General features: G+C 34.0%; 1 long non-coding RNA gene across 8 annotated transcripts in view; it reads left to right on the forward strand.

Moving 5' to 3' along the window:
• LOC109460765 (uncharacterized) overlaps nucleotides 1-20,804 on the forward strand; it is a 318,121-nt gene that overhangs the window by 260,760 nt on the left and 36,557 nt on the right. For all 8 annotated transcript variants that reach the window (XR_016019545.1, XR_016019544.1, XR_012496611.2 and 5 more), the window contains one exon: nucleotides 1,033-1,144. This is a non-coding gene — a long non-coding RNA (uncharacterized LOC109460765). The remainder of the gene's footprint in view (nucleotides 1-1,032; nucleotides 1,145-20,804) is intronic.

Raw genomic sequence — 20,804 nt, forward strand, 5'->3', positions numbered from 1 at the left:
CTTATAACTTCCATTTGTGGAAGTCATTTGATTCAGTTGAAGATATGCTAGACTCAGCAATATTTTATGGGAGAGAAAAACACCAGGCTGCCGTTTTGAGGGCTCATTTACTACTTCAACACAAACATGGTCAAAGGGGGATGACCCACCCTGCATGGAGGCCTTAGTATGAGAACAGAGCAGTAATGTTCAATCCTCAAGACTTCAAAATAAACCAAACTGAACCAGAACATCCTCAAGACTTCAAAATAAACCAAAATGAACCAGGACTCTCTTAGGCATATCCAACAAACCATATGCAAGCCAGCACTCTCCAGTAGGGCAGAGATGTGTAACCTTTACATATGCTAAATGTAAAGGGAACTGCAATAATATGATCACTTTGGTGATTGGGACGAGATTTATATTTCACTGCTGAAGATACACTGGATCTAGAGAACTCGTCAATGGATTATTAGGGAGAGTGGAGTGCTGTGGAAATATTTAGTTAACACTTAAAAACTAAATCTTAATTAAAAGCACTTGTGATGAGCCTTAATATTGTTATTTTTCTTGGATTAATTCTTTATTGCAGTTCTAAACAAGTAGCCCAAGTAAGTATTGTAAATACGTATCTGGACCAAACACCCAAATCTCATGCACATACTGTATGTTAAAACTTATTTTCATTGTGTCCATTCATCCAGTCTTAGGAAAAAAAGAAAGAGGATGAATACAGCATGATGTCTCTTCTTCCCTTGACCTGATCACTCCAGAAACAGATCAAACAAAGGTGTAATGTGGACGCCCTTCTCTTCTCATCACAAGCACTGATTGGCTATTTCTTAAGAAGTTTACATTAATTTCATCTTGATTATCGTAGTCATGATAAGTTTTTGTTCATGTTTTGTATGCATAGAAATGGGAGACTTGGGGTTCTAGTCCTGAGAAATTTAACTCCAACAGCAGAAAGAAGGCAAATATACAGATGACGTTCCTGAATAGTTCCCCCAAATACTTTTATTTAAATGTCTTATTCATTCATTCTTTCAGAATGACTGCAAATATTAGAGCGAGTAAGCAAGATGGTTTGGTCCTTCCACTCCTAACTGTAAAATATGTCTTCAGCAATCTTTCAATAAGGGAAAAGATATCAGAGAGCAAGGTAAGTAACCTATGGCCCGCAGGCCAAATTCAGGTCACAACTTGTTTATTAAAAGTTTAATTGGAACACAGCCACACCCATTTTCTCATATATTGAATGACTGCTTTCACACTAAAATAGAATTGAATATTTGCAACGGAGACCCTCTGGCTTGCAAAACCTAAAATATTTACTTATCTGGACATTTACAGAAAAAGTTTATAAACTTCTGTACATAGAAAAAGAAAGAGAGAGCATTCCAGTCAAGAGCATAACCCTAATCAAACATGAAAGCATGCAGATAATGAAAGAACAATTTGTAAATGGTTTGAGGTTAATTCCTATGACTGTTGATTTGAGTAATAATTGGTATCTGGAATAGACTTCGGAGAAGGAAAATAAAGCTCAAATGATTTTTGAATTCTGGATAGAAATGGTTAGAGAATGTAGAAGCTGAGAGGTAATCGCGAATTTAAAACGGAACTTACTTCAGTAATACAAGTAACCGTTATCATCTAGTATTTATTTTTATTGTTACCACCTATAGATAATAGATTAATCTGGAAATTCTGTTTTATTTTTGGTATTTTCAATTTCAGGTGTCAGTGGTATTATAAGATGGAAGGATAATTTAGACATGGAAAGTAGTGTTCCATGGATATAAGAGGGACTCTAGTCCAGGTGCAGCTTATTATCAAAAGAAAGAAGCTATTTTTTCATTCGTTCCTAGTTTGCTGAATGTTTACCAATAATGAATGAGGATTGAATTTTATCAAATGTTTTTCCTGTGTCTATTGAAATGATTATATGATTTTCTCCTTATTCTATTAATATGGTGTTATACTGATTCATTTCCCAATGTGAAATCAATATTGCTTTCCTGGGATAGGCTCTACTTGTTTGTGCTGTATTATGCTTTTTATATGTTACTAGACATGAGTATATAATATGTTTAAAGAATTTTTGAACCTATATTCATAAGATATTGCTCTGCAGTTTTTATATTCTTGTAATGTCTCTGTATAGATAACAAGTTGGTAAGCATACCTTTCTCTTCTTTTCTGAAAGAGTTGGTGTGGGATTGTTTTTATTTCTTCCTTAGATAATTGGTAGAATTTACCAGTAATCTTCCCACCAGGTATGTCCATGGGAAGATTTTGAATGACAAATTCAGGGTTTTTTTTACTGGGATCTTTCTTCTTGGTTTTGTTTATTTGTATCGGTCATTTTTTTCATTTCATCCATGTGGGTGAAGCATTACCTGATTGTTTGGTTCCTAAAAAATGCCATGTTATGTGAATCTGTGTTATAAAACAAAGAACTAGTACAAAAAAGGGGGTTAGTTTCCAAAAATTAAAAAGAAAATACTATTATATTTTTAGAATTAAGAGAAATATCTTTATTAAAGCAATTTTCACCAAAAGTATAACATATTATTAATATGTATTAAATAATATTTTCTTTGCCATCACTACTAAGCACTATTAACCAAGGGCGTTTTCTTTTCAACAAGATATCTTCATCCTCTGAACTTTCTTCAGCATTATCTTGACTTCTATTCTGTACTTCTTGCAAAAAATCTGTTATTTTAGATTATTTGCTTTTAGCTGAGAGATCTTTATATATTTTGTTATATGGTGCTAAGCACTTGTGAAGTTCTCTCTTAAACTTTGTGCTTCTTTCAGTGGAAGGATCTTCATTTAGGAAATGTAGCTCCAGCTGTTCGGCTAAGTCTAGACCTTCCTTTATGCTTTTTAGAGTAAAGTGTTTAACTTCTTTGTTTTCACCTGTGCTATCGTCCCCTGAATTATCTTGGCATATTCCAGACGTCATTTCCACCAAATTTGCTTCATCAGTTTCTTCTTCCATCAGTAATTCTCGGGTGTCTTCGACAGTCATATTGTCAAAACCTCCTAGAGACTTAGCAAGATCTACTATTGCATCTGTTGTGTTTTAAGCTAGCTTGATTAGATTTTCACTTTGAATTGACTCCAGCCAAATATTTTTCCAACAAGCACATAATGTCATCAGTTTAATTTCTTTGATGGATAAATTTATGAGATGAATACAATCCAAAATTGTAAAGAGTTTTCATGTCTCCATGATTTCTGTAAAGTCTATAGATTCAAGATAGAACAAATGGAGTAGTATTCCACATATGGAGTAGTATTCCATATATGTACTATCTCTTTATTCAGTCATCTATTGATGGGCACTTAGTTTGCTTCTATATCTTGGCTGTTGTAAATAACACTGCAATGAACATAGGAGCGCATACATCTTTTTGAATTAGGGTTTTGGATTTCTTCAGATAAATACCAGAAGTGGAATTGCTGGGTCATAAAGTAGTTATATTTTTAGTTTTTTAAGGAACCGCCATACTATTTTCCACAGTGGCTGCACCAATCTGCAATCCCACCAACAGTGCACGAGGGTTCCCTTCTTCACCCCATCCTCGCCAACACTTGTTTGTTGATTTATTGACGACAGCCATTCTGACAGGTGTGAGGTGTGAGGTGATATTTCATTGTGGTTTTAATTTATATTTCACTGATGATTAGTGACGCTGAGCATCTTTTCATGTCTATTGGGTATCTGTATGTCTTCTTTGGACAATGTCTATCGGGTCCTATGCCCATTTTTTAATTGGATTGTTTGGTTTTTTTGGTGTTGAGTTGTATGAGTTATTTATAAATTTTGTATATTAATCCTAGTAATTGTATCACTGGCGAATTTCTTCTCCCATTCAGAAGGTTGTCTTTTTGTTTTATTGATGGTTTCCTTTGCTGTGCAAAAACTTTTTAGTTTGATGTAATTCTACTTGTTTATTTTTTCTTTTGTTTCCCTTGCTATTATTAAGAGCACTGTCAGAAAGTTTACTGCCTATGTTTTCTTCTGGGAGTTTCACGGTTTTGGGTCTTACATTTAAGTCTTTAATCCATTTTGAGTTTATTCTTGTGTATGGTCCAAGAAGATGTCCAGTTTCATTTTTCTGCATGTATCTGTCCAGTTTTCTCAACACCATTTATTGAATAGACTGTCTTTATCTTATTGTATATTGCTATTTTGATTACTATAGCCTTGTAATATAATTTTATATCAGGTAGTGTGATACTTCCAGCTTTGTTCTTCTTTCTCAGGATTGCTGTGGCTATTTGGGGTCTTTTATAGTCCATATAAATTTTAGGATTATTTGTTCCAGTTCTGTGAAAAATGGTTAATTTCTAATTCATTCCAATTTTGTCAAAGAATATATTATGTATTTTTTTCCGTCTTCTCAATTTATTAAGACTTATTTTATGGACCAGCATATAGTCTATCTCGGACAATCTTTAGTGTGCAATTGAAAGGGAAGTACATATATCCTGCAGTTATTGGATGGAATATTCTATAAATGTCAGTTATATCAAGTCACTTGATAATGTTGTCAAGTCATCAGTATTTTTTTTGCTGATTTTCTGTCTATGTCTATCAATTACTGATAAAGTATTGAAATCTCCAACTATAATTGGAATCTTGTCTATTTCCCATTTTGTTTTGTAAGTTTGCTTTATATATTTTGAAGCTTTATTATTAGATACATATATTTTTTCTGACGAATGTACTCTTTTATCATTATAAAACATGCCTGTTTATCTTTAGTTATATTCCTTATTCTGAAATCTACTTTGTCTGATATTAATATAACCATCCCAGTTATCTTTTGATTAGTGCTTGCATGGTGTATATTATCCACTTTTTTTACTATTAATCTGCTTTTAAAAATATTTAACATAGTTTATTGTGGACAGTATATCATTGGATCTTGCTTTTTTATCATCTGACAATCTGTGCCTTTTAATTAGTGTGTAGACTATTTGAATTTAATGTAATTATTTATACATTTGGTTTTAAATCTACCATATTTTGTTTTTTTTGTAATTGTTTCATTTGTTCTTTATTTTTATCTGTTCTTTTTACACATTAATTGAATATTTGAAATTGAATATGAATTTTGTTTCTACTATTGGCTTATTATCTATACTACATTGTTAAATACATTATACAGTTAACCATTGAACAATATGGGGGTTGGAGCACCAACTACCTGTACAGTTGAAAATCCACATAACTACATTGGCCCTTAGTGTACATGATTCCCAACCACAGAGTTGACCATTGAACAGCACAGATTGAACTGCATGGCTCAACTGAAAAAATTCTGGGTATAAGTGGATCTGTGCAGCTCATATCTGTTGTGGTTCAAGGGTTAATTGTATTTTCTTTAAATAATTAATTATCTTTTAAAGAAATTTATAAGTTAGAAAAAGTGTCCTTTATTAGTTTATTTTGTATTTCTGGCACTCTTTCTTCCTTTGTGTATTTTACTTTTCATTTTGTATTGTTTTCTAATTGCCGGATGAAATTCCTTTAACATGTCTTGTAACATGTCTGGTGATAATGAATTTTCTCTTTTTTTTTTTTTTTTTGTATGATTTGTCTTAATTTTAAAGAATATATTTGCTAGATGTAGAATTCTAGGGTGATTTTTTTTGTCTCTCAATCTTTTAAAAGTGTTTTCACTGTTTTCCGGCCTCTACTTTTCTGATTAGGAGCTCATGGTCATTTGAATCGTTTGTCCCATGCTCCCATGTAATGTGTTGTTTTACTCTGGTTGCTTTCAAGACTTTACATTTATCTTTCGCTTTCAACAGTTTGACTATGATCTGCCTCGATGTGGTTTTCTTTATATTTATCCACATGAATTTTACTTGTCTTTTTGAATTTGTAAATTTATGTCTTTACCAAATTTGGGAACATTTGGCCATTTTTTTCCCGTATTGTTTCTCTCCCATTCTTTCTCTCCTGTTCTACTGGGATGACCATAATATATATATCATGACCTCTTAATATTGTCAAACAGGTCCCTTAGATGTGTGTGTGTGTGTGTTTAATTTTTTCTTCCTGTTCTTCAGATAGTAATTACTCAATTCATTTTAAAATTACCTGATGTTTTTCCTTGCTAATCTCCATTCTACTGTTAAACCAATAAATTGCACTTTTAAATTTCAGGTATTTTGTATTTTATTTCTAGAATTTTCTTTGAGCTCTGCCTTATAACTTCTGTTTCTTTGCTAAAATTTCTTTTTTTCATGCATCACAAGCATTTTTTCTATTTCTTTAGCATAGTTATAATAGCTTCTCTACAGTACTTGTCTGATAATTCCACCTTGAAATCTGTCTATGTTGATTTTCTATTCCCTTAAGAATTAGTTATATTTTTCTGTTATTACATATGTCAAGTAATTTTGGACTGGATGTTTCGTATTATTGGTGTTACATTGTAGAGATTCTGGATTCTGCTTTATTAGTCCCAAATCTATTTGTTTTTGCAGGCAATTACCTTGGTTGGACTCAGATTGCAAATTATGCCTTTTGGATAACAGTTCAGCCTTCAGTCCAATTCTTTGATTCTTAGCTGAGTGGCTTAAAGTCGTCTCTGATGCTTGGTTTTTGGGCTTGTTCCCTCACTTGCCAGCAGCTATTCTCTGACTTTTTAGGCCTGAATGACAGTGTGCTTTCTATTGAGTTTTAGCCACTTCACATGGTGCCAAGTGTAGCTTGATCTCAAGCTAAAAATTATAAAATACTTATCTTCTAAGTTCCAGAATCTGCCTGCTTTTTTGTACCATTCATTTTTTTCAGGAAATTTCTTTTACATTTTGTCCAGAGTATGTGGTAATTATCTGCAAGAAAGTCAGTCTAGTAAGAACGTATTTGTCTTTGCCAGAAGTAGAACTACTTCTATGCATGTCAGGCCTAGTACTCAGTGAAGACCCAATGGGACTCCTACACAGACCTCTTTGTAGTCATATTGCCTATTTTCAGGAACGTTGTCCCAAAATTTCCACCTGCCTCAGCCTCCCCAGATTTGATCTCCATCTCCTCATCTCAGTGAGGCCAACTGAACTATCTCTGCATCCGCTCTCTGTATTTATATTTTGGTAATTGGCAGAACGCCAGTATAAGTGTCGAGCTCACCCAAGGTTCCCCCCTTCTCTTAGAAATCCCAGTCCTACATTTCCTGTTTTCCTATGTCTGAAAACAGTTGTTTTATATATTTTTCTCATTGTGTGCAGCAGGAGGTTAAACTCAATTTTTGTTATTTTATCATGGCTAGAAGAAGTTGTGTAGATTTATCTTTTAAATAATATTTGAGGAATACAATGTAGTTATACACATTGATACTTATTTAAAAGTACTGTTTCCAATTTTAAAAAGAAATTCTTATTACAGAATATTTGGAAAATATAGAAAAGAAGAAAATAAAATCATTTTAAAACCTAACCAGCGATACACAGTTGGTGTTAACAGGTTTAATATTTCCTTGGAGTTCTTGCAGTTTTTATCTAGACTTTTTAACATTATAAATATGTGTGTATGTGTGTAGATATCTTATCATATAAACATAAATATGTATACTTATATAGTATAATGTGTAGAATTTATACACAATTTTAAACAGTTAATAAAAGATCATTTACAGATTATAGATAGAAGATAATAGATCCAGAGTATGGTGACACTAATATTTGTCCCTGAGTGATATATTTGTCTCTCTTAATTAAGCAAAATTATTTGAACCATTTAGTAAGAGTTTTGACCATGCAAAAAATATTTACTCAAGATACTTCTCAAGGTTTTGCTCTGTGTGGCTCTATTTTATGGAGATGGGTGAGGAACGTTTCTATTGGCAGGGTCTCCCCAGGCAAATGGTTTTTTGTAAGTTCTAAATAAAAATAGCAAAAATATTGTATTATATTATTACAAAAAATAACGAGATTTCAGCTCAACAAATCTGGGATAAACTATTTGGTTGTAGACCCAGTACCTAGACCTGACAAAGTAGTGGAATGGAAAGAAATTATTAGGAGACAGTACTGCAATGTTGAGCCTTACTTTTGGGCTGCAGAATTTATTCAGCAACACATTAGCCAACTGGAATAGCTTGGAGTTCAAAGTATATTACGGGAGAGCTTTTTATGTTTTTCCTCCAATTGCTGATTTATCTTCTGCCTTTTAAATTTTATTCCTTCCTATTTTTGGTACTTTATTTTAATTTTTTTCTCCCTTCTTTTATTTCCTTTTCTCCTTCTTTTTCTACTATCCTTCTCATCTCATTTAGTCATTTCAGATTTTTCTCTTATGACTTTCTGCATCTGCTCAAAAGAAACAAGTGTTCTTATATATTTTTTCTTTAATTAAAGTTCATTGGGATGACCACCAAAGTGTCCTTCGATAGATGATTGGATAAAGAAGATGTGGTATATGTACACAATGGAATACTACTCTGCAATAAGAAAATATGAAATAGTACCATTTGTGACAACATGGATAGATTTTAAGAATATTATGCTAAGCAAAATAAGCAGAAAGAAAAAGTTAAGAACCATATGATTTCACTGATATGTGTTCTTATATTTTAAGGAGAAAAAATGTTATAAAATTTTCATTTTTCTGTTGTGTGCTGTTTTCAGAGGTTTATTTTTCTCTTTGGTATCTAGGGAAATTTGTCCTTTCGCTTGTGTTTTTCCATGAATCCCATGTTGTTATCTTTCTGTTAACTTCTCAGTATATGCAGATCTAGTGTTTGCCAACTTACCAACTGGTAAGTGAATTACCTTTGGCTCTTCATTTTCTCTACTTAGATATCGGTTGAACTCCTTTGTCAGATCGACAAAGACAGGTGATAATTATAAATCATGGTCCAATTTCCAGCATCTTTCAGTTTTGCTGGACTGATTTAGGATTTTTTTAAAAATGTATAATGTATAGTTAAGTGGATACAATGCATACAAAAGAAAAATTTCCCAGTTTTCATTACTATAAAGGCTCTTCTCAATGGGGTTAAGATGACAATGTAGTTTTCAAAATATAGTCATGAGCTAATCCACATCAGAATGCAGAGCCTTGGGCCTACTCCCAGACCCCCTGCATCACAATCTCTAGTGTGGGGAGATAGAGGCCTGGAAACCTACACTTTTCATAAATTCCCCAAGTGAGTCCTGTGTGCACTAAGAACATCTGCCATGATGCTTTCTTTACTTGTGGGACTCCACTACCTGGAGTGCAACTCAGTACAGCTTGCCCATCCCTACTTCTGACTCAGTGTGGCCTATCAATAGGTGAGATGTAGACTGATGCCTACAGGTCTAAAGAGGCCACAGGCCACATTTGGCCATCATGAAAATCCAGCATCGCAATAGAAGATAGAGGCTGAAAAGTTCTCTGTCTGGTAAAATCTCTGTTACTTTCCTACACCAATGAACAGACTGCAGGGAGGGCAAATGAATTATTTAATTACTTTCTGGTGAATAGATTTGCTTTTTTTTAGTTCCATTGCATAATCAGCCATAGGTTCTAATTTTTTCTTCAATTCCTTTTGTCTGAAAATTAGAAGAAATTCTGCCCAGCATTTACCTTATTAGGTGTCTGCATACTCAATTTTCACAATATGTTGGAAGTGGTTATGTAAGGGTTTACTGGCTAGATGCCATTTTTAATCAAATTCTGATAGGTATATTAAAAACATTTGCTTATTGTTGAGTAGGGTTGTAATCAATTCACTTATATCTCTTACAGTTTTGTTTATATTAAAGATCTTTTTTGCAATACAGAAAATACAAAAAATGAGTAATATTCATTAATTGAAACTGACATTTGTTAACATTCTGCCATATTTAATCAATTTTGTGTAAAGTAAATAAAAAAGATGAAGATGAAGTTACTTTTACTATCCATATGCATTTTCATGCTCCCCCACTTTCACCATACACAACCAATATCATACTTTTAGTGGAGATTGTAGTAATACATTTAAAAATATTTTATACATCCACATAATACATATATACAAGAACAATATATAATAATGTTTTATGTAATTTTTATTGACATGATTTATTATGTGCTCTATATTCTTCCAGTTGCATTTTTCCCCTCAAATTTATGGTTTACTATTCAGCCATGTTGATATATTGATATCTGTTTAATTTCTCTAACCTGCTTTATAATATTCTTTCCTTTGTATATGCTCAACTTGATAGCTTCCAATTCTTAAGACATTACAACAATACTATAATTGTTTATGTTTCCTTGTGTATATGTGCTAGAATCTTTTTAGGCTATATACTTAGAAGTGGAATTTTGGGGATAATAGAGTATTCACGTTTAATACTATAAGGTGTTATCAAGTTTTTTTTTCATATTTTGAACCACATTTTACAACTATCATTAGGACATGAAATTTCCTGTTCTTCTAAATCTTTACCAACAGTTGATAAGATCAGATATTTAATTTTTGCCAATATGTGCAAAGAAATGCCTTACCTGAAATAATTTAACCTCTACATGCATGTTTAGTACATTCATGTATCCCAAGCATCTAAAATAGTGCCTGGCTCAGAATAAAGGTTCAATAAATATTTTGTGGAATGTTTGCTAATAAGATTGAGCATCTTCTCATATATTTACTTGCCATTAAAATTTAATTTTCTGTGTATTTCTGGTTTATTTCTTTTGCCCATTTTTTGTATTGGATTGTGTGTCTTTTTCTTATTGATTTGTGGAGACTCTTTATATATTCCAAATACAAATCTCTTGCTCTGTATTTTGCAAATATCTTTATCCTATTGTCCCTTACTTTTTTTATTTAATAAATTTTATTTTTAGAATAGTTTTAGGTTTATAGAAAAGTGAATGGAAAGTACAGTGAGTTGGCATATACTCCTTTATCACCCCCTCACCATTGTCTCTATCATTCACATCTTGCATTAATGTGGTACAATTGTTTTGATTGATGAGCCAATAGAGACAAATACATTATTAGCTAAAGTCCATAGTTTACATTAGAGTTCACTTTTTGTATTGTATGTTCTATGTGTTTTGACTAATGTATAATGACATGTATCTACCATGACAGTATCATACAGAACAGTTTTACTACCCTAAAAATCTGTGCTCCACACATTCATTCCTCCATATCTCCCCCTGAACCCCTGGCAACCACTGACCTTCTTACTGTCGCCATAGTTTTTGCTTTCCCCAGAAAGTCATATAGTTAGAATCAAACAATATATAGCTTTTTCAGATTCACTTCTTTCACTTGGCAATATACATTTAAGTTTCCTCAATGTCTCTTTGTGGCCTGCTAGCTGATTTCTTTTATTACTGAATGTTATTCCAATGTATAGATGTACCACAGTTTGTTTATCCATTCATCTATTGGCAATTATGAATAAAATATACATGTGCTGGTATTATGGAAACATAAATTTTGAACTCATTTGGGTAAATACCAAGGAGTGCAATTGTTGGATCTTTAGGTAGGAATATGTTCAGTTTTGTAAGAAGCTATAACTATCTTCCAAAATTATACTACCATTCCTTGTCTTTTAATTTTATCATGCAGAAGTTTTAAAATTTAATTTAATCAAATATATCATTTGCATGATTAATAATTTTTGCTTTTTAAAAAATATCTACTATAAAATCATAAAAATATTCTGTGAAACATCTGTGACTCATAGTTTTAAATTTAATGTATGTTAATTTCTTGAACCTGGTATTCTCAGTTTTCTACATTCTGCACCCCAGTCTAATTCTCTCTCTAATCTTCAACATAAACCTTCTACTCAGCCCACATCAATCTTTCTGTTGACTCCAAAATGAGTCGTGAACAGTCCCACCTCTCTGCTTTTGATCTTCCTTAAGAACTGGAGGTGGGGGGTGGGAGTTGAGGGTAAAGGGGATCAAATATATGGTGATGGAAGGAGAACTGACTCTGGGTGGTGAACACACAATGGGATTTATAGATGATGTAATACAGAATTGTACACCTGAAATCTATGTAATTTTACTAACAATTGTCACCCCAATAAATTTTAAAAAAAGAACTAATCTTTGTCTATGTTTAAGTTCTACTCTTTTAAACTCAAACCAAGTTCAACTTCCCATTATGACCTCTTCTGAACCTCCCTTCATTTGCTCTTAAAAGCCTTTTCATATTTCTCAGACCGAGGATACAATATTAATATCTTGATCAATAATTTGAATATCTCATCACCAGTCTAAATATCAGAAAGGACCAGTCATGGAGAAAAATATAGCATCTTAGGGATTTTCTAGATGGAATTTTATTATTTATTTATATATTATAGGAAGTCTTGATTTTTTTACACCTCTGCTAATTTATTCCTCCATTGTAAGTTATGTGGTAGTCTAACTATATTGGAAAAGCAAAGTCCACATTTTATTTCTTATTAAAATATCATGCTTGGTTTAGACATTTATAAGATGAAATAATATCTGTGGTTAAAGAATACCTTCCATCTAATATCCATCATTACACAGTGTGCAGTGGATAGATTCAAATATTACTGTATATTATTCTTTCCTATACCAGTGGTATTTCACACACAGTATGAGAAGCTACAGCCTAGATGAGCTACAATAGAGCAACATCTAGCATTCCTGTTCTAGAGATACTTATATTCTTGGCTTGGTTGGGGGTTACTACATCCAGTTTAGATCGGATCTGTTCACATATCCCAACAAATTTCCTAGTCAAGTTCCATTCCTCAGATTTTCCCTACCACAGTATCCCCTGACTCTGCATTCTACATGAAAGATTGAAGAGATGCAGAGCCATACTATCCATTAAGTATTCACTTGATTGGAGAAAAAGTATGCTTCATATTCAAGTGATTGTCCTAGTAATAGGCTTTCCTACAGGAATGCATCATTATACAAATTTTACAAACATTTATCAAAACCATCCTGTCGTCTCTAAAACAAAACGGTAGGGGGTTCCCTCCACACCCAACAGAATGTCATGGGCCTGGATAAACTCTGAAGTCTTCCCATTAAAGAAAAGGACACATTTTATGAGATGATAAGGAATTTGGATGAAAGCATAAAATAGGACAAAGGATGGCATGAGTGACACCATTGACCAAGGTCAAGGAATTTGAAATACTACAGAGCAGATTCTACCTTCTCAAAGTTTTGCTATTATTCTATTGTTTTCCTCTTGAAAAATACATGTCTGATGATGATGATGATGATGGTGGTGGTGGTGTTGGTGGTGCTTTTTAAAGGAGAGATGTCATAAGGAATACAAACATTTCTTAATATTAAATAATGCTTCATACTGATAGAATTATTGCATCATTGACTTTTTTTGTCTACTTTCTCAAAGTTCTAACTTAAGTTATTGGAATTAAAAGAAAACAACAACCATAAACAGAATATCATGAAGTTAGGATCCAAAGTGGAGGATACAGAGAATGAAATTTGAATAAAATCAAAATTATCCTAAGTCTCTTAGGAAAGTGCACATTGGGGATCAACATAGCATCTCTCATGAGGTCCAATGAAGTTCATTTTTTTCTCCAACACTGGAACAGATCATTTATATTTGGCTCAAGCACCAGATAAGACAGTTGACTTATATTTGGGTTGTGTAAAAAATTGCATTTTAAAAATATAATTGTAGTTTTCATACAATCTAAGTCTAGTAAGGGTATATACTAAATCAGTATGGTTATGCATTTTTCCCCACAATTTTAACCTATTAAGTAGAGACACACTGTGAGAGATGCTCTGGAAATGAGAAAAACAGAGGAAATAACAGAGTTTAGATTCGCATATCATGCTCATGCTGTAACATATTGAGTTGAAGAATGGACCGAATTGATGAGTCTAGGTTTTGATTGTGTTTATTTATCTTGCTGTTACTTTTTGTAGAATCTGGTTGAGACTGTATGGTAAATTTTCATAAGTTAAATACTTAAATATATAACTTTAAATACTTAAATATATATACCTATCTATAACCTACCTCTCCAACTTGTTAGCTTCCTCTCATGTCTTAAGCTTCAAAAATACCAAAATACTTTCTGTGGTTGCCCAAAATACCATGGCTTTTCTAGTCCTATGTACCTTTGTATGTGCTGTTTCCACTGCCTCATATTCTTAACACCCCAAGCCCACATGGAGAAATGCTATGCATCCTTTCAGAACAAGATCAAGTACTTGGTTCTTTCTTGATTCTCTGTTATCACTGCACTTAATACATATTTCAATTAATGCATTCGTGCCATATTTACTTTTATGTCTGTCTTTTTTATTAGATCATCTCTTTAAGGGAAATGTTTGTAATATCTGTCTTTGCATTCCCTGCATTAATAAGGATACATTAGCCACTCCAAATATGATCATTCAATGAATAAATAATTCATAGATATTCTCAGGATGTTAAGAAGCAAAAAATAATAATAATAAATAAAGGAGACTGATTCAGTGGGGGTAATCCAAGCTCAAATAGCTTTTTCTCTCAATTTATGCTCTATCCATCCCTTTACGTGTGCATATCCCGAATGCAAGCCTGGCTATATAGTCTCCATAGAATCTGATGTCTATAAAAGAAGAGAAATCATCACGTACTTTCCAGGAGCATTTCTTGGAGAGTTCTTGGTGCTTTTGCTGCAAATCTTGCACACAGTGTGGGTGTGCCAGTGGCCTGGCAGTCGTCTTTCCTATCAGTTTAAACCACACTGCTTAACTCACAATTCAATAAAAAAACTAATTTCCAACTCAAACTGGGATGTAAGACCAGTACCAGTAGGGAACCTAGAGTGGAAGTGAAGCTCTGCTCTCTCTTAAGCTCTCAGGAAGGTGAAGTAGACTCAAAGAACCTACTGCATTTTAGAGGCAGAATATTGATTGTATGGTGAAGAGAAGATGCTTTGCTACCCCTGCCCCACATCTTCTCACATTCCCCATCACGTTATAAGCTAGGAATTGTAAAGTTAATATGCTAGAGATGGCTTAATTTCTTCTTAGGCATTTCTATAAGCATTTTAAATTGCATGTACTTTTTAAATTTACTTGAATTAAAAAAAATACTGATAAAACAAGAGCAACACACAACTCATATTGAAAGAATCCATCCTAATTGTAGAATATCCTAGATGAGACTGGTTTCAGAAATTATATTGTTTAAAGCCTCTTTTGACATCTAAGGAAAAGCTACAGGTAAAGAGCTGCTTAGACGTTCTTCATGGTCACCCAGCCATGGTTTAACTCAACCACTTCCTTTGAGCATCAGATCAGTGTTCTCTTTTTTAAAAGGTGATGACATTTAGGGAGAAATTGAAACACATACCAATAATTTGGTATGATAGAAGATTATCAAATATAATTTGGGGTCATAAATTAGAAATGATACACATTCTCTTCAGACAGTATGTGTATAAATAAAGTTGATTGAAGTTATCAATGCTATTTGTGTGTAGCCAAAGGAAAATTACTATCAAATGTAGGGTATTGTAAGTTAAATGAATCCAGTTAAGATGTCTAGATCTTCAAATGGCTTAGTGCTTGGTATAATTTTTTAAATCCTTTATATTAACTTGTTAATTGTTGAGTAATACATAAAGAGAAATAGCCAACATTAAAAATTCGTGATAGTAATCTTCTCATGAAGATGTTAATTTTTCCCAAGAAATAACTATTCCTGCTAACACAAAAAAATTCTTCACATGTTTAAGTCATGTGGAATCTGTCTACCCTAGGATTTTAAAATCCTAGACTACATGGATGATTGTAATTTAAGGCCATAAGGTTTATTTCCTTGATTTATACTCTTGGAGAATTTTATCTTAAAATTGCCAACTGAGTCAGATATTAATTTGTGTCTTAGCAATTGCCTTATAGCCAGGGAATATGCTACTGATTCTTTTCCTAACAGCTGGATTCACCACATATTTTGTGTCTAAAAAAATTTATACAAAAATATTAAATTTATTAATTTCTTTTAGAACTGTGTAAACTAGACATCAGTTAAAATCATCAGTGGAAATTTCTTTTTATGCTGGACCAGTGTGAGAAAAAATTGAGGATCAGCAGTCTTTTGTACCCTTCCTCCCCATCTCAAACACCTCATGCCACCCCAAGATTTCTAGAAGCTTGAATTATAGAACCTTACCAGAGCCTAACTTCCTGTATTGATCCTCTTATCCCACATCGGAATATACTTCCCTATAATCTCTTCTACTTAAAGCTCTGATAGTATAATAAAAATTCTTGAATTAATGCATTATTTTCTCATGTAATTCTCATGTAAATATGCATATAACCAAATTTTCATGGAGATACAAGCTCTTAATGCAAAGTGGTAAATTTTCACTTAATCCAACGTGGCAGAAATTAACTCCTAAACAGTATAGTCAATGCCAATAATTTGTGATGGTCCGCAGGGGATGAAACATGTTTGAGGTATCAGTCACGCAAATCAGGCTGCATAGGGAAATACCTACCTGAGGCATGTCGTGGTATTAGTCGAGGTTGTCCAGAGAAGCAGAAGGAATAGAATATATATTTATAAAGAGATTTATTATAAGAAATAGGCCCATGTGATTATGGAAGTTAAATCCAGAGATCTGCAGACAGAAAGCTAAAGACGTAGGAGAACTCATGGTATATTTGTAGTATGAAAGCCTGCAGGCTGAAGTCCGAAGAAGAGATGCTTTTTCAGTTTGTGTCTGAAGGCAGGAAAAGACCTAAGTCCCAGCCCTGGAGTCAAGCAGTAGGAGTTCCCTCTTATCCTTCCTTTTTGTTCTATTTAGATCTTCAATTGTTTGGATGAGGTCTACCTATATTAGGGAGGACAATGTGCTTTACTCGGTCTACTGAGTCAGATATTAATTTCATCCAGAAACACCCTCACAGATACAACTAGAATAATGTTTGACCAAATGTCTGGGCACCTTGTGGCCAGTCACGTTGACACACAAAATTTACCACACATGGACAAAGGTTGACTTTTAATTTGCAAGAACTGGGAACAATGGGCAAAACTCATGAGAGGCAGGTTTGGGCTCATTATAGGAAGAAGTTTATAATAGTTGCAAGCACTTCAAAAAGAATGGACTGTTTTGTAAGTGAATGGGCTTACAGATCCTCCAGCTGAAGCTGATCTGTAATTGATGCTTCAGACAAGGTTCCTACTCTGAGTGAAGGTTGGACTGCATGCCTCCTCCCCCAGGTGTTTCTACTTCATCGAACTGTACTATGCTCGATATTTAGAGGGCCAGTCTTATTTTCATGTAAATTCAGCCAAATTTCTCGTCTCCATGTCACAGCCAGAGATATCTCTTCAAAATACTTATTTGATTGTAGGTATTTGTTAAGGAAGTTCTTCCAGAAGTTGATGAGGGTGTTAGGACGAGAAGGCAAGCTAAGTTTCAATCTCCGCCTGTCTCTAGGAGAGGATAGCACAGAAGTTACATCACAGAGCTGATCCCATAAGCCATGACCTACCCTGACAGCCAATATCTCCTAGGTGCACCCAGCTTTCTACCCCTGTGGACTGAGCATCCAAACACAGTCACCCAAGCACAGTTCCCTGAAGCAAGATGTGCGAGTAAGCCTTTGGGAGGCAGTACAGAGTAGCTGGGGAAGAGATGCACAGAAAACAATCAAACCCATAAAAGGATTCTAAGGGGTTCTAGGCAGAGAACCGACACTGTTCTCATGGTTTCTTTATGGCCCCAAATGTCAGTTGTGCTAAGGTTGAGAAACTCTGCAGATTATATGAATGGATCAATCAATGAAATAATCGACTGTTCAAAATCTTATTACAAAAAACAATTCCCATACAACATTTTACAGAAAAAAAATATTTCCTGATATATTAGGCAGGCTCTTTCTGCAAAGAATTCATTTGTTTATTCTTATAACAAGTTTCAGAGTCCCTGAGCTATAAGGTACTTCTATGTTGCTGAGTTTTTTGTTTGTTTGTTCAAACAATCTAACAGTTAAAAAAACCTTGGGAGGTGAGGAAATGAGCTTCCATTCAGTTCTATGTTTTTTTGGAGCAAAGCAATAAAAGATTGATGTCTTGCTAACTGTTTAACTACCAATATTGCCACCTGCTATCTTGAGGCAACAAGCAGCCTTGTTGGCACCCACGTGCTTGGTGAAAAAAATGGAGGAATGATGAATAGCCAGTCCCCAAAATCAAACAGGGCACACAGCAGTGGCTGGCACAAGATGAAGTACTTGCTAAGGAAATAGAATGGCGAGTTGAAGCTCCCATACCATTGATCAAACTTGTTTGTAGCCAACAATCAGTGTTTTGCTTTTGGCTGCTAGAATCTCACTACCCTTCCTGGTTCAAAAGGAAGCCAAAGACCCTTCATCTGTTTATACAGACCGTGTGTAACTACAAACACAACCATACAAAGTTGTTCTTTTGGAGCCCAGGCATCCATGTACTTCCCCTGTATATAAGCCAAAAAATGAATGCATTCACTGTTTTTATTGTCCTGTGGGATCTTGCTACAGATTTACCAGTGGTATGACTTAACCTATATTTTCAACCTGCATTTGGGAGAACGTTTAAAAGCAGCAGTTCCTATTATTGTTAACAGAAACTGGGATCTTTCTGACCCCATTCATGAATGTAGAAAGACCTCTCCACAGAACTCATCAATTTCACTTTACAAACTTAACTGAAACATTGATTAGCCCACGGAGTAAATAACTATACTTTGTAAGGTATACTTCAGTAGAAGTGGGAAAACTCAGCATTCATAGTTGTTAAATAAAAGCAGGCTAATATCAGTAAGGGAGACTATGTCTCCATAAAAACTCCTCTGTGAAACTCTCAAAATTAAGCCTATTCAGAAGGGTTTGAGTCCACCTATTAATGTCGTTAAGCATTGCATCATTTTCACAGTGCTCTCTGGCCCTTCTAGATGATTGATCATTCCTGTGGCAAATCTGCACATTTACATACTTTTTTATTGTAGTTGTCATATTGTTTTATTATTATTATTATTATTTACTGAAATGTTTTTTAGATTTTTTAGACCTCTGAATACAGTGACTTCTGTCTTAGCTGCAATCCCTAGCACAGTACACATTTAAGTGCTCAATAAGCATGTATCAGATGAGTGATTAATGAAAGAAAACTATAAAGCAAAAGATTGGAGTAAGTTCATCCTTAAGCTCCTTTCCTGCCTGTTGCAGACAGAATTCTAAGGTGACTTCCAACGTCCCCTTGTATAATCTTCCCTTGAGTGTGGATGGAATGTATGAATATGAGCTATCACTCCTGTGATTATGGTACAATATAGGGCAAAAGGGGCTCCTGAAGGTGTAATTAAGATGATTAATTACATATTTAAATATTTGAGAATTTCATTTTAATTACTAAAAATTTTATAGATGTAGATATACTTAAGGTTACTGAACAGCTGATTTTGGGTTAATCAAAACAGAGATAATCTGGATGGACCTGACCTAATCATATGCGCCCTATAAATTTGAATCTGGAGGTCAGAGACAGAAGTCAGAGACTGGAAACAACCGAGACTTTCTCTTGCTGGCCTTGAATGAGCAATTGCCATGTTATAGAGAGGGCTGTGTGTCAGGGAATGGGTGACATCCTCTAGAAGCTGAGAACAGCCTTCCTTGACATCAGTCAAGAACACAAGCACTTTCATCTTAAAATTGCAAGATGCTGAATTCTGCATTAGGGCTGGGAATTTGCATTTTGTTCACTGATATATGCTGGGGCCGGAACAGTCCCTGGCATGTAGTAGACTTTTCATAAATATTTGCCAAATGAATCAATGGTTTTTAAATTGGATTAAATTGCTTGCTATATCCAGTCATCCATGTCTTGACCACCGTAAATAAAGCTGCAATGAACATCGGAGAGCATATATCTTTACGGATAAATGATTTCAGATTTTGGGGGTATATATCCAGGAGAGGGATTACTGGGTCATATGGTAATTCTATTCTTAATTTCTTGAGGAACCTCCACACTGCCTTCCATAGCAGCTGCACCAGTCTGCATTCCCACCAACAGTGTATGAGGGTTCCTGTTTCTCCACAGCCTCTCAACACTTGTTACTATTTGTCTTGTTGATGATAGCCATTCTAACTGCTGTGAGGTGGTATATATACACAATGGAATATTATTATGCCATAAGAAAAGATGAAATAGTGCCATTTGTGAAAACATGGATGGATCTTGAGATTATAATGCTAAGTGAAATAAGTCGGACAGAAAAAGTCAAGAACCATATGATTTCACTGATAGGTGGTATATATAATAAAACTGAAAACAAAAGAACAAGACAAACAAATGAAGAAACAACAACTCATAGACACAGACAATAGTTTAGTGGTTGCCAGAGGGAAATAGAGGGGGTGGTAGATGAGGGTAAAAGGGATAAAATATATGGTGATGGAAAAAGAACTGACTCTGGGTGGTGAACACACAATGTGATACATAGGTGATGTATTACAGAGTTGTACACCTGAGAGCTATGTAGTTTTACTAGCAATTGTCACCCCAATAAACTTTAATTAGAAATAAATAAATAAATAAATAAATAAATAAATAAATATTGCTTGCTATATGCTGATATTATTCTGATTGCATTGGAAGGGGAGGTAGAGAAAGTGTAAAAACATTTCCCCTGAGAAATATACATTCTGTTATTTTTCTTACAAAATAGAAATTAACATATAGAGAAGGACAAACTGAACAAGACTGCCTTCCCTCCCACTCAACAGTAGTCTGTTGAGTGCTATAAATGGAATATCATGAGCATTGGATTCG

This window comes from Rhinolophus sinicus, chromosome 17, assembly GCF_057876585.1.
Source record: "Rhinolophus sinicus isolate RSI-liver-muscle chromosome 17, RSI-T2T, whole genome shotgun sequence".
NCBI classification, from domain to species: Eukaryota; Metazoa; Chordata; class Mammalia; order Chiroptera; family Rhinolophidae; genus Rhinolophus; species Rhinolophus sinicus.